This window comes from Lemur catta, chromosome 7, assembly GCF_020740605.2.
Source record: "Lemur catta isolate mLemCat1 chromosome 7, mLemCat1.pri, whole genome shotgun sequence".
In the NCBI taxonomy this organism is placed as follows: Eukaryota; Metazoa; Chordata; class Mammalia; order Primates; family Lemuridae; genus Lemur; species Lemur catta.
The window spans coordinates 103564872-103576951 of NC_059134.1; the positions used below are offsets into that span (position 1 = coordinate 103564872).

At 59.7% G+C, this 12080-nt stretch overlaps 1 non-coding gene across 1 annotated transcript; it reads right to left on the reverse strand.

The window, feature by feature from the left end:
* Positions 1-10655: 10655 nt before the first annotated feature.
* On the reverse strand, positions 10656-10758 carry LOC123643072. The gene has a single exon (XR_006736646.1). It is a non-coding gene; the product is annotated as a U6 spliceosomal RNA (small nuclear RNA).
* Positions 10759-12080: the final 1322 nt, after the last annotated feature.

The following is a 12080-nucleotide window of genomic DNA, read 5'->3' on the forward strand; positions in this document are numbered from 1 at the left end:
GGAAACTTTTGGTCTTAGGGCCCCTTTGCATCTTGAGAACCCCAGAGAGATTTTGTTTCAGCTGTTGCTTTTCCCTGCACGAGAAATGAAAGCTTAGAAACCTGGAAGACACACACCTTGACAAGCATACACTCCGTTAGCTGTCAGCGTGGCGGTGTCATCACAGGTCATGTAGCCTCTGGAAAACTCCTCCATACGCTCACGAGAGAATGAAAGGAAAATAGGCAATTCATGTCCTAGCGTCTTCATGAAAATAATTTCGACCTCTCAGACCTCCTGAAACCACACTTGCTCCACAGAGTGTGGTTTGAGCTGGGCCGTGGCTGCCCGACTAAAACTTCGTTTTCTAGCCTTCCTTGTAGCTAGCTCCGTGATGCGCTGGCCGACGGGCTGTGGGCTGTCCTCCGTGGTGCTGCAGGGGTGCTCTCTGCACCTGGCGTGTGCAGCGTGACAGCTCTGTGGACAGAGGGGTTGTGGGCAGTGGTCACATCCTGCCACTGAGCAGCAAGCTCTGCCCTCCTCTCCCCCATGCACAGGCTGGGGGACAGATGAGGCGTGATGGGCCTTGTGGACAGGGCACCCCCAAGGGTGAAGGAGCCTGAGTCACCAGTGTCATGCCGCCATACTGTCCTGGATGGCCTGCCTGGGCTCCTGGGAGAAAGAGAAACCAACAACCTGGTTTCTGCTACTATATTTTGGGGTCTCCTGTCACAGTAGCCTAGCCTGGTACATCAACCAGATCGCTCTTACACACCTGCACCTGAGCCCTGGCTTCCTGCTTTTGTCATGTTTGCAAGACATGGGATGAGCTGTCCCTGTAAACTTTTGGGAGGAGTTGAGCCTTCAGCTGGAAACACCCAGTGACAAGTGAATTCCTTTAATACTCATTTATTGAGATATTAATGCCATGACTCAAACACAGTCCGGAAGAGGAATGTGAGGCCACAGCTGCTGGGGAGGAGGGACTGGGGCTGTGTGAGTGTCCTGGGGCTGCTGCACACATTGCCACACTCTGGGTGGTTTAATGCAACAGAAGCTCACCCTGTCTCGGAGCTGGGAGGCCAGAAGTCTGCGATCGGGGTGTCAGAGGGCACTTCGTTCTGAGGCTGTGGGTTAGACCCTGTCCTGGGCCTCTTTCCAGCCCCTGGGGGCTCCAGCGATACCGGCTGCTCCTTCGCTGGGGCCACATCGCTTCAGCCTCTGCCTCCGTCATCACAAGGCCTCGTTCTTCATGTGTCTCTGAGCAAAGCAGGCGGTGGGCAGCGAGCCCTGGGCCGGGTCTACAGCAGAGCTGCACACAGGTTCTCTGGCTCCTCGCTCAGCCCAGAGGTGGCTTTGTGCAGCAGACCCTCTCCCTGGTCTCTCTGTATCTCTCTTCTTAGAAGGACACTTGTCACTGGATTTAGGGCCCACCCCAGTCCAGGACGATCTCATCTCGAGATCCTCACCTTGATGACATGTGCAAAGACCCTTTTTGCAAACAAGTTCCTATTGGCAGGTTCCCCTTTGGTGTGTGGTGTGTGGGGGGGTGGCATTCAGCTCCTACGGGGCTGTAAGTAGAAAAGGCGGGCAGAAGGTGCCACCAAGACAACTGGAAGGCTTCCCGGAGGAAGGGGTGCTGACTTGGGTCTTAAGGGGAATCACTGCCAGGAGGAAGAGGAGTCCAGGTAGGGGATCAGAATGCACAAAGGTGTGGGGCCTTGACGGGCCTGGGTCATCCAGGGAAACGATGGCAGTTCTGGAGGAGGGGATGTGGGGGCTGGGTCTCTCTGGATGAGGCTGGGGCATTCAGAGGTGGGGCTTGAGGGCTCTGTCCTATGGACCTGGAGCCAGCAGGGGTTCTCTGGCTGGGAGCGAGACAGCTCCCTGAAGGACGAGGGTGGGTAATGGAGCCCTCACTCCTTATGAGGTTCAGGAGCACAGAGCTTGTCCTGGGAGTGGGTGCAAATGTGTGACATCCAAGGGGTAGAGGGGGATCTGGAGCCCTGTGTGGTCCCTGGGAGGTCCCTGGGGACCCAAGGGGTGTCCATACAGAAGGCAGCATGAACCCTGGTTGGTCTGCCTCCTGTGTTCCCACAGAACAGAGGCAGCCGTGAGGGGCAAGGGGCTTCCCCAAATGCCATGCCCAGTTCCCAGGATGCCAACATGGGTCTGGGGGCTGATGCATTTGTCCTCTGCTTTTTCCCCAGGCCTGGCCTCACTCAGCTGCCAGGGCCCCCTGGGAGTGCCCACGCCACACACCTCGCTTGTCCTGAGAATACCTCTCCGGCCCCAAGCACCTGTGCCCCATTCCCTGCCTAGGACAATGGGGAAGTCAGGGCCGGGGGCAGGGCCACCCCACCCTCCTGACCCTACCAGGGCCTCACCTTGGTCCCGGAGCCAACTTCTGGCTGATCAGGGAACAAGAAGAGCCTTCAGCTCCTCTTCCCTGGAAAGGTTGAGGTTTTCGCACCGGGCCACACCTGAGCCACTTGGAGCCAGGCCGCCTCTCCCAGCCTCTCTGCCTGTCGCTCCCTGTCTCTGCTCCTGTGGGGCTGACTTGCTCCCATGCCCACCCGGAAGCAGCAGCGATGTCTTGGTGCCGTCCTAGCTGTGTAGTCAGAACCTCCTCTGAGTGCCAGATGCACCAAGGAAGGAGCCCGACTCTGCGATCTGGTGCGTTTTTAACCTCTTGTGACTCGGTTTCCTCATCTGTGAGATGGAGCTGTCTGCCTTCATCGTAGGGTTAGTGGAAAAAATAAGTGAGAAATGTGTCCATTCAAGTCCGGCCTTTTGGGGGCCCCCACTGTGATCAGCCCCTGGGCTTTGGGCGGGAAATGCAGCCACCTTGCTCTGGAGGCTGGAGTCCCTCTGCGGACCACCCTCTGCACTTGAAGGCCTCCCTTGAGGTCAGAGCTCCCCGCCCAGCCCCCAGGCTCTCTCTAGTGGGTCAGGTTCGGATGAGGACAGGGGGCCCACCCGGGCCCCAGTGCAGCGGGGGAGGGAGGAGGAGGTGTTCACAGGGAAAGCCCCTCCCCACCCGGTTGACCCCCTGCCTTCAAAGGAAGGGTGTGACTTTCCTCTCTGCCCCCAGACCCACGTGAGGGTCACTCTGGACTCATGTGCCCTCTCTCCTGCCGTCTCTCCCATCGGGGAAGCCAGGTGCCCGATCAGCCCCCGTCCTGACAAGACGGGGTGGGTGGTAGAAGCACCCACAATTCTCCAGAGGGCTTTTGGGGGATTATCACTAAAAACAGACACACTGGGGGCTGGAACCCCTTCACCAGGGGACCCTCCAGGCTGGGCTTGAAACTGGAGCAGAATGTCTGGGTTGGAGGGTTCTCTGTCCCCCCGCTGTCTCTCCAAGAGGCTCCGCTCCTCAGGGCAGAGTGGCAGGCAGCCCAGCCTTTGAATGGGGGCCCTGGGAAGCGCAGGCCCCTTGCCGGCCCTTGGTCCCGAGCTTTCTTCCCCTGGTTAATTAACAGTGAATGCTACGGCCCTGGGAACCGGGCGGTGGGCGCCGAGGGGCTCCGAGGAAGGGCAGGAGGGCCAGGGCAGACATAACAAGCCAGGCTGGGGCAGGGGTCAGCAGCGTGGGCGGCTGGTCACATTCCTGGGATGCCAGGCCCGAGGGCTGGGCGGCTGTTTGTCTACACCTGTCCACCCTGGTTGGTGGCGAGACAGCAGCCGGGGCCTGGGCAGCCTGGGCCGTGCTGTGGCCTGGCGAGCGGGCTGGGCACCTGAGCCCACGTGCTGCGTGCCTCACCAACACTGTCCTCCTGGCCGGGGAAGGGCACTGTCCCCAGAGTCCAGCAAGCCTGGGCCCTGGCCCGTGGGGCTCATCCAAGTGACTTCACTTCTGCAAGCCCTGGAGAGTGGGGGTCATGACGTTAGGTGGACTCCCCAAGATAACGAGTGCGAGCAGCTGGGTCACAGCCCCGGGGACACATGGAGACCATGGTTCTGTGTGCTCGGCTGGGCTGAAAGGGCATTCAAACCCGAGCCGGTTGTTTCAGAAGCACCTCAAACCCAGCATGGCTGCAAGAGGGCCCTGCACCGTGTGCTCAGCACCCTGCAGGAAGGGAAAAAGCAGACTGCAATAATATCGATGAGGAACATTCCAGATAACTGCCCCTCTTTCCAGGGAGGTGAGCCGGCTCTGCACGCACAGGCCGGCCCCAACCCCAGCAGGGTCCTCGTGGGCAAAGGGTGGCATGAGGGTGGCAGGGGAGGAAGTGGTTTCGAGGACTGAGGACCCCAACCCCCAGCATGTTCCTCATACGTACCGCAGGCCCTGGCTGTGAACTTAGTGACCTCTCGAGCACTAGGGCGTGGGTTTTTGTGAAAGCTAAAAACGCTTCCTGGCCGCCTTGGAAGGATGCTCCATGCCAGGAGACCCGTGCTGAGCCTGGGGCTCCAGGAGAGCCCCTGCCCCAGGAGCCAGACCCCCGGGTCCCATCCCGGCTCCAGCTTGCATTCCAGCAGGAGGACCCTGGCAGTCCACCTCCTCTCTGAGCCTCATTTTTCTTTTTTTGCATTTGTAAAATGGGCACAGTATGAGAACATACCTCACCAGGGCGCGTGAGGACTGACAAAATAGACACGTCAAGGCAAGTAATATTGATAAATGTCCATTCCCATCTCCTGGCTGAACATGACAGTCTTTAGAGACACTTCTCAGGGGCGTAATTCCAGAGTGGGTTCGCGCATTAAATGCGTGTGCTTTGAACTCAGATTGAACCCCTTGCACCGCAGGGAGAGGCAGCAGGGGTGGGAGCAGACTACAAACGGCAACCCCTTCCCCAAACACACAAGTCCCAGGTCCCGGTGACAGCAGGGTCATCCTGAGATGGGCTCGGGGGCGTTCTGTGGGCTTCAGGTTGGCCTGTGTTCCTGACTGGAAGCCCCGCGGGAGACGGAGGGAACTGGCCACCCCTGGTGCCGGCAGGGGGCGGGGTGCCAGGCCGCAGGGCGCGTTGGGGTCTAATGACGAGCATGGTGCCCCTTTCACAGAGCGCCGCCTCTGCCCTGCAGCCGCGAGCTGTCGCAGCCGCGCACCATCGGGTCCACTTCCCATCTGCGGGCCGGGGAAGCGGGCGCAGGAGGGGGCTGGCTCCTGGGCACGCAGCGTTAGTGGCAGGGATGGGCACCAGTGTGCCCAGCGCTGGGCTCCTTCCCCATCCCAGCTCCGCGCCGTGTCCCTGCAAGCACGGGTACGGGGCGTTGGTTGAGGACAGGGTGAGTGGGCACGTGGAGTCAGTCCCCGAGGCCTCACCCTGCCCCATGCATGCGGCCTTTCCGTTCCTGTTGGGGACGTGTCCTGCTTGTCCCCCTCCCAGGACCTCCCCACTCCCCTCTGCTCCGTGGGGCTGGCTCCTCCCACTCAGGCCCCATCGGGGAGGCTGTCCCAGACCACCTCGTTGAAGTCACCACCCCAATCGCGCTCTGCTGCCTCCTGCACTAACTTGCCAGGGCTGCCACGACAAAGGGACACAGACAGGTGGTGCGAGCCTCTGTGTCCAAATGTCCCCTTTCCATAGGACCCCACTTACATTGGATCAGAGCCCACTCTGATGGCTCATCTTAACTCTACGACCTTGTAGGGCCCTATCTCCAAGTGATGCCACCTTGTGAGGTGCGGCGGGTTAGGGTGTCAACCATGAATGTTGTTGGGGGACTCAGTTCAAGCCACACCTCCTCCCTTGTCTGCGCCCCCGAGCTCTGGGTGCTCCCTGGCTCTGCACGTCCTGCCGGTCCAGCGTCCACTCTCTCCTCCTCCCCTGGGGCACAAGCCGCATCACAGCGGGGTCTTTGGCGGGTTTGCTGCCATGTCTACAGTTCCTAGGGTGCTGGCTTGCATTAGTCACTTAGCAGATTGTTGCTGAATGGCTAATGAATCCGTGACACAATTTGTAGGTTCACAAAGCCAGCCAAGGCCTCTGCATCACCTGCCAGTTGGTGGCTGGGCTGGGAAAGCTACTTGGGGAGCACTTGGTCACTCCGGGACCGGCGGTCAGTGCTCCAGGCACTTCCCCAGCAGGGCTGCCCCAGCACCCTTGGGCCCTGGGCAGAGGGAGGCTGCCTGGAAGTTCCGACAGCCCCACACCTAGCAGAAGAATCCAGAGGTGGCGTGGTGACAGGGTTGCTCGGCCCCACATCCTCCTTCAAGTCACTGCAGGTTTGGCTCAGAGCTCCCTCTCTGCCTGGTGCGATCTGACACGTCAGATAACCCGGGAACGTGACCTCCGGCTGGGGCTTCAGCCAAGTCCTTCTGGATAGGACACCTTCACGGTTACCTGTTTCCCAGTTAGCTTCCAAGTGGCCTTTGTCCAGCAGATTCCACTGGGTTATGCAAGAGGGGGCTTGCCAGAGAATTCGGGGCCGTTTGAAGACTTCCGAGGAACAAGCACTGCCCGGGGGACAAAGGCCTCCTCTCTTCCTCTGCACGTGGAGGATCGAATTAGAGTCAGCTTGTGTGTTTCCAAACCCTGTCTCGCCCCAGTGTTTAGTGAGTTTGAAGGCCCCAGGAGCCTCGGAAGAGAGTGGCAGAAGAAGACAGGGACACACAAGAGGCGAAGAACCAGATGGCAGCCAGGAAAGATTGCAGTTTGCCCCTGGATGGCCCCTCCCACTGGCTGCCCACTCAAAGTGCAAGAAGCCGGCCCCTGCCTGAGCCTGCAGGATTAGGATGTGGGCAACCACTGATGGGAGCCTGCCCACCCCATCAGTGAGCACTCACTCCAAGGGCATTTGCTCCTGGACTCCAGGCTCAGAGAGGGGGAGTGAACTGCCTGAGGTCACACAGCAGCAGTGGGAGTGCTGGAGCGGTCTCATGCCCACATTCCTGGTTGGACCCCAGGCGTGGAAGGTCTCTGGTCTTCTGAGGCACCCACTTGTAAGACCCCCATTCGGTGCAGGGCTCCCAGCCTCCAGGGTGTGGCCCCACAGTCACAGGCAGGCTCCAGGCCCCGACTTTTGGTGTAGGGTCTGATCCCTCCTCCCTGCCCCTTCAGGGGAGTGATGGGAAGGGAGTGTTTGGGCCTGGGGTCTGGGCGTCCAGGACATCTGAGAGCCACTCCAGCCCCTCCTCTCCACTGGGCCTGGCCTGCCCACCCCCAGCTTCGCCCCATTCCTGAGCCCAGGCCTCCCACCGGGGCCTTTGTCGGCCTTGGGTTTCACAGGGTCTCCGGTTTCACCTCTTGCTGGGAGGATCCTTCGAATTCATGAACCAGTGACCTTGGGGAGGTGGGTCTTCCCACCCGCACCATCAGGCCCTAGGAATTCAGTCCTGGCCCTCCCTCCCCCAGGGCCTGGAAGTGGAAGGGCTGGGCCGGGGGCTGGGGTGGGGGACACCCGCCAGGGCAGGGACAGGAGGGACAGTTCCCACAGGGAACCAGACCGCTTTGCAGCTTCCTTAGCTGATCGGAGCATTGAATTGTAATTTCTCAAGTGCAGAAAAGAAAGAAAACTTCAGAAAGCCTGTGCAATTCCGCAGATTTCGTAGAGGGTGAGCCTCCGGGCTTTGGCTCAGCCACCTGGGTGTAAATCTCAGCTCCTCGTACCAGCTGTGTGGCCTGGGCAGGCCCTTCACCTCCCAAGCCTCAGTCTCCCTGTTTGTCAAATGGGGCCGTGACGGTGGTTCCAACCTGGCCTCACCCCCAGCTCCCTCTTCTCCCCACCTCGCTAGTGTTGCCCTGCCCCCCACCCAAGCCTCTTGAGCACCCCTTGTTCAGCCGTGGGCATTCGGTGCGTGACTTGGTGTGTCCCTGTCGTGGGGCCGGCGCTGCGCTGGGGCTGGGGACGCGGTGGTGCTTGAAACGCCAGGATCCCTGACTGCCCGGTGTCCCGTCTCACGGGGTTTGGGGGTTCCTTGGTTTCTTCTCTTTCCTCTCTGCCCTTCTCCGTGGGTGACCTCATCGGTTCCCATGGACTGAAACATCCTAATGCTGATGACTTCCAAATCCGTCCCTGCAGCCACGACCCCTCCGCTGAACTCTGGGCCCGCATATCCTGCCGTGCACTTGGCGTCTCCCCCTGGGGTCTCCCAGACTTGTGGGGCAGAGCGTGTCCACGCTGGGCTTCTGGGTTCCTCTCCCCAGGCCTTTCCCAGCCACCCCCACCCCGTCTCCCCGCCTCAGTGAACCCCACCACTGCCCCTCCACCAGCCCCATCCGGGAACCCCCACGTTCTCCCGCCCCCTCCCCACCCACGTGTGCTGTCGGGAGCCCACCTGCAGGCCAAGGCCCCGGGGACACCAATGACCCCTCAAAGACATGCAGTGGGGTGGTCTCTAGGAAGGAGAGTCAGGATTTGGGGGGAAGCTACTCCACTGTGAGCCCCTCTAGGGACGTAGGGGTGAACCTCGTCTCCCCAACCCCAGGGCAGAGCCCCTGGTGGCTCCCTGAGTGCCAGAGCCTGTGTCCCCAGGATGAAGCCAGGTAGGAACCCCGGGAGGTGGGAGGCAGAAGGTGGGAAAGACCAGCAGGGACAGACAGTGGGGAGTGGAGACGCCCCAGGTGCGAGGGGCAAGTGAGGGGAGGTGTCAGGCACGTGGCGCCCCAGCCTCGGACTTGCGCGTCCGTGATTGGCTAAGAATAGGACTGTTCTTTTTCTTTTCTTCTGGGAATGGGCTACACCTGCCTGCTCCTCACCTGGCTATGGAGCCCAGTTAGGGGGCTACACTGCACCCACCAGACAAGGGGGTGTGGCTTTGCCGTCCCTTGACGGGCGAGGAGACGGAGGCATGGAGCGCCCCAGATGGGCCTGCAGGGCCAGATGTGGAACAGCCCTGCTCACTGCCCCACACGGCCCCTCCGCGGCCTCCCTTCCCGACCCCACAGCCCTGCTCCAGGCAGCTCCTGGCACCACAGGGCAAGTGGACAAGCCTCCCTCCCTCTGGAAGGAGAGGCCGGGGCCTCGTCCCTCCTGGGGGCCCTCTTGGAAGCACAGTGGATTTCTCCAGGGACTGCCATCAAACGGAGGTCACAGCACATCGCCATAAATCAAGGGCCCCTGGGGGACTCACGCAGCTTTCCCAGCCCTCAGCAGCTCGGGCTCCTCCAGTACACACCCTCGTCTCCTCATCCCGGCCACCCCCTCTGGCTTCTCCGGACACGCAGAGTGGCCTGGGGCCTGCGGCAGTTCCAGTCCCGCAGGCTCGTGGCCCAGGGGATGGGAGACCCAGGCTCGAGGCTCTTTTGCAGAGAGTGAGAGCGACACAGAAGCCGGAGTGGTGAGGGAGAGGGTGCTGGGGGGGAGCATGACAGCTGGACAAGTGGGGTCTCTCCCGTCGAGACCTCGGCCCTAGGGGGTCATCCTTCCAGCAAAGTACCTGCTGAGCAGCCACTGTGTGCTAGGAACTGTGCCAGCGAGGATACAGAGCTGGGGGAGACCCGCAGGATGGAGGATGTGCAGCCCAGAGGGCAGGACGAGGATGGACCCACCCGACACGGGGGCCCGATTCCTGGTGCCTGTCAACCACAGACAGGGCCCAGGGGGCTTCACTGGCCGAGGGCCACAGCGTGGAGGTGGGAGGGCCAGGGTTCCAAGCTATGTCCCTGCCTTTGCCTCCATCTACCCCTTCGTCTATCCTTCACTCATTCCTTCATTCATTCACTCGCTGAGCACCTGCTGTGTCCTAGGCCCTGTGCTAGGTGCAGGGCATGAAGCAGGGAACAAGAGGGACACGTCCCTGCCCACACCAAGGTTGCGCTCTGCTGGGGCGGTGAGAAGCATCCAGGCTCATCAGACAAGCAAACAACACAATGTTTGCTTTGAAGGAGGATGTGGGGCCGAGCGTCCCTGTCACCACGCTGCCTCTGGATTCTTCTGCTAGGTGTGGGGCTGTCGGGACTTCCAGGCAGCCTCCTTCTGCCCAGGGCCCAGGGGTGTCGGGGCAGCCCTGCTGGGGAAGCGCCTGGAGCACTGGCCGCTGGTCCCAGAATGACCAAGTGTTCCCCAAGTAGCTTTCCCAGCCCAGCCACCAACTGGGAGGGCCTTGCCTGGCTTTGTGAACCTACAAATTGTGTCACGGATTCATTAGCCATTCAGCAACAATCTGCTAAACCCTCCCCAGGTTTCTTTTGCTGGGTGTCAGGCAGGAAGAGGGTTCAATTCTGGGGTGCGTGTCCCCTGTGCATCCTACACAGCCTGCTGCTGCTTCCTCGGCTTCAGGGGGTTTGTGCAGACTGGAGACGCCCCGGGGCCGTGCCCAGCCCAGGCTGGGGCAGCTGAATTCAGCTCCGGCCTCAGGAAACCGTGCATCCGAAAGCAGAAACTCTTCCCTCTGAAAGGGGAAAAGAAAGTTCCTTCTCAGCATGGCCTCTGGTGGCTTCTCCTCCCTGCTGCCCCAGCCAAAGCACCCACTTTCCTTGACATAGCCTGGACAGAGGCTCCCCTTCCCAGGGGTGTCACTCAACCCCCCGGTGGGAGGGGAGCCCGGAAGTGGAGCCAGCACAGAGAAAGCAGACTCACAGAAGGAAAGAGACGTGTCTTGATGACATCACTGTCACGCCCTGGCTGTGAGGTGCCTGAAGTCTACAGCTGGGCCATCCATTTACACGAGTCAGTGCGATCCCACTTCTGCCGAAGGGAGAGGGTTTCTGTCACTTGCAACAAAACTCCTGAGACAGATGTTTTTACACGGACCTTTTTCTTTTTATTTTTTTTTAATTTTTAAAAACATGGAATGCTTCACGCATTTGCATATCATGCTTGCGCAGGGGCCCTGCTGACCTTCTCCGTATGGTTCCAATTTCAGCATGTGCTGCCGAAGCGAGCAGGACACGGACCTTTTTCTACGTCAACAAATCTATGTGCACGCTATCGTTCAAAAATATAGCAGCCCATTTTGAACATTTTTATTAGGATAAAACTTACATACAATAAAATTTGTCCATTTAACGTGTACAGTCATGTGAGCTTGAGAAACAGAGTTGTGTAACCACCACCACAGTGAAGATACAGAACAGCCCCCTCACCACAAAATCTGCTCACGCTGCGCCTCTGTGGCTGAACTCTCCTTCCCCGGCTCCTGGGAAACACAGATTTGTTTCCTGCCCCCACAGTCCTCCCCTTTCCAGAACATCATGTAGTGGAATCGCACAGTGCGTAGCCTTGGCGTCTGGCTTTTCACTCGGCACCATGCGTTTGAGGATCGTCTGTATTGGTTGTTCCTTTTCATGGCTGAGTAGTATTCCACTGAATGGATTTACCACAGTTTGTTCACAGTTCCCCAGTTGGAAGACATGTGGGTGGCGTCCAGTCTGGGGGGATTACGAGTACAGCAGCTACGTACACTCAGGCACAGGTTTTGGTGTGTATGTTAAGTCAGTAGATTTCCTCAACTCCAAGGAGGTGCCAAGACCTTAAAGTCAGGGCAGTCGGGCCCTTGAAGGACTTTCCTCAACCTCCCCACGTTGCCTCCGGCATGCAGAGACGTTCTGAGGGTGAGAAACAGCTGCCGGGAGGATTCTGTCTACAGAGAGGACTGCCCCATTCCTCCCTCTTGGCCCAAAGCCCGGCATCACAGGACGAGACTCGGGTGTCCCGTGGGGTACACTGTGACATTCTGACACATGACACAGTGTGGGGTGATCACACCAAGCTAATTAGCACACCCGTCCCTCTCTCACGTAGAGCAAAGCATCACATCGTGCCCCACAATGTACAGTCAGATTTGCCCGTCAGAAACAATGTTCACAATTAAAAAAGAGGAACCCGTATCCAGGGGTTCCCGTATGGAGATGGTGATGACGATAGCGATTCTCTAAGGAGCCATTGAGTCCCAGGGTGGGTCTGACACCCACTTGCTATTTTTTGGGGGGGTCTCACAATATGCTGCAAAGGTGCCGTCCCCAGTGTCACCACGAGGACACCGGAGCCTGTGTGCATGCTCTTGGCCAAGGGAGGGTGGTGCCTTCCGTCTGCCCCACACCCCACTCTCTGCTTTCGCTCCTGACCACGGCTGACAGCAGTTACCCTGAAGGACCCTCGCGTCGTCACTCTGTGGCCGGGTCCCACGTGGTGCCTCTGCTAGAAGGTGCCCCCAGGGCTGAGCCCAGGGTTCCCGCACGCCCCCACCCTGCTTCCAGCTCGCAGAC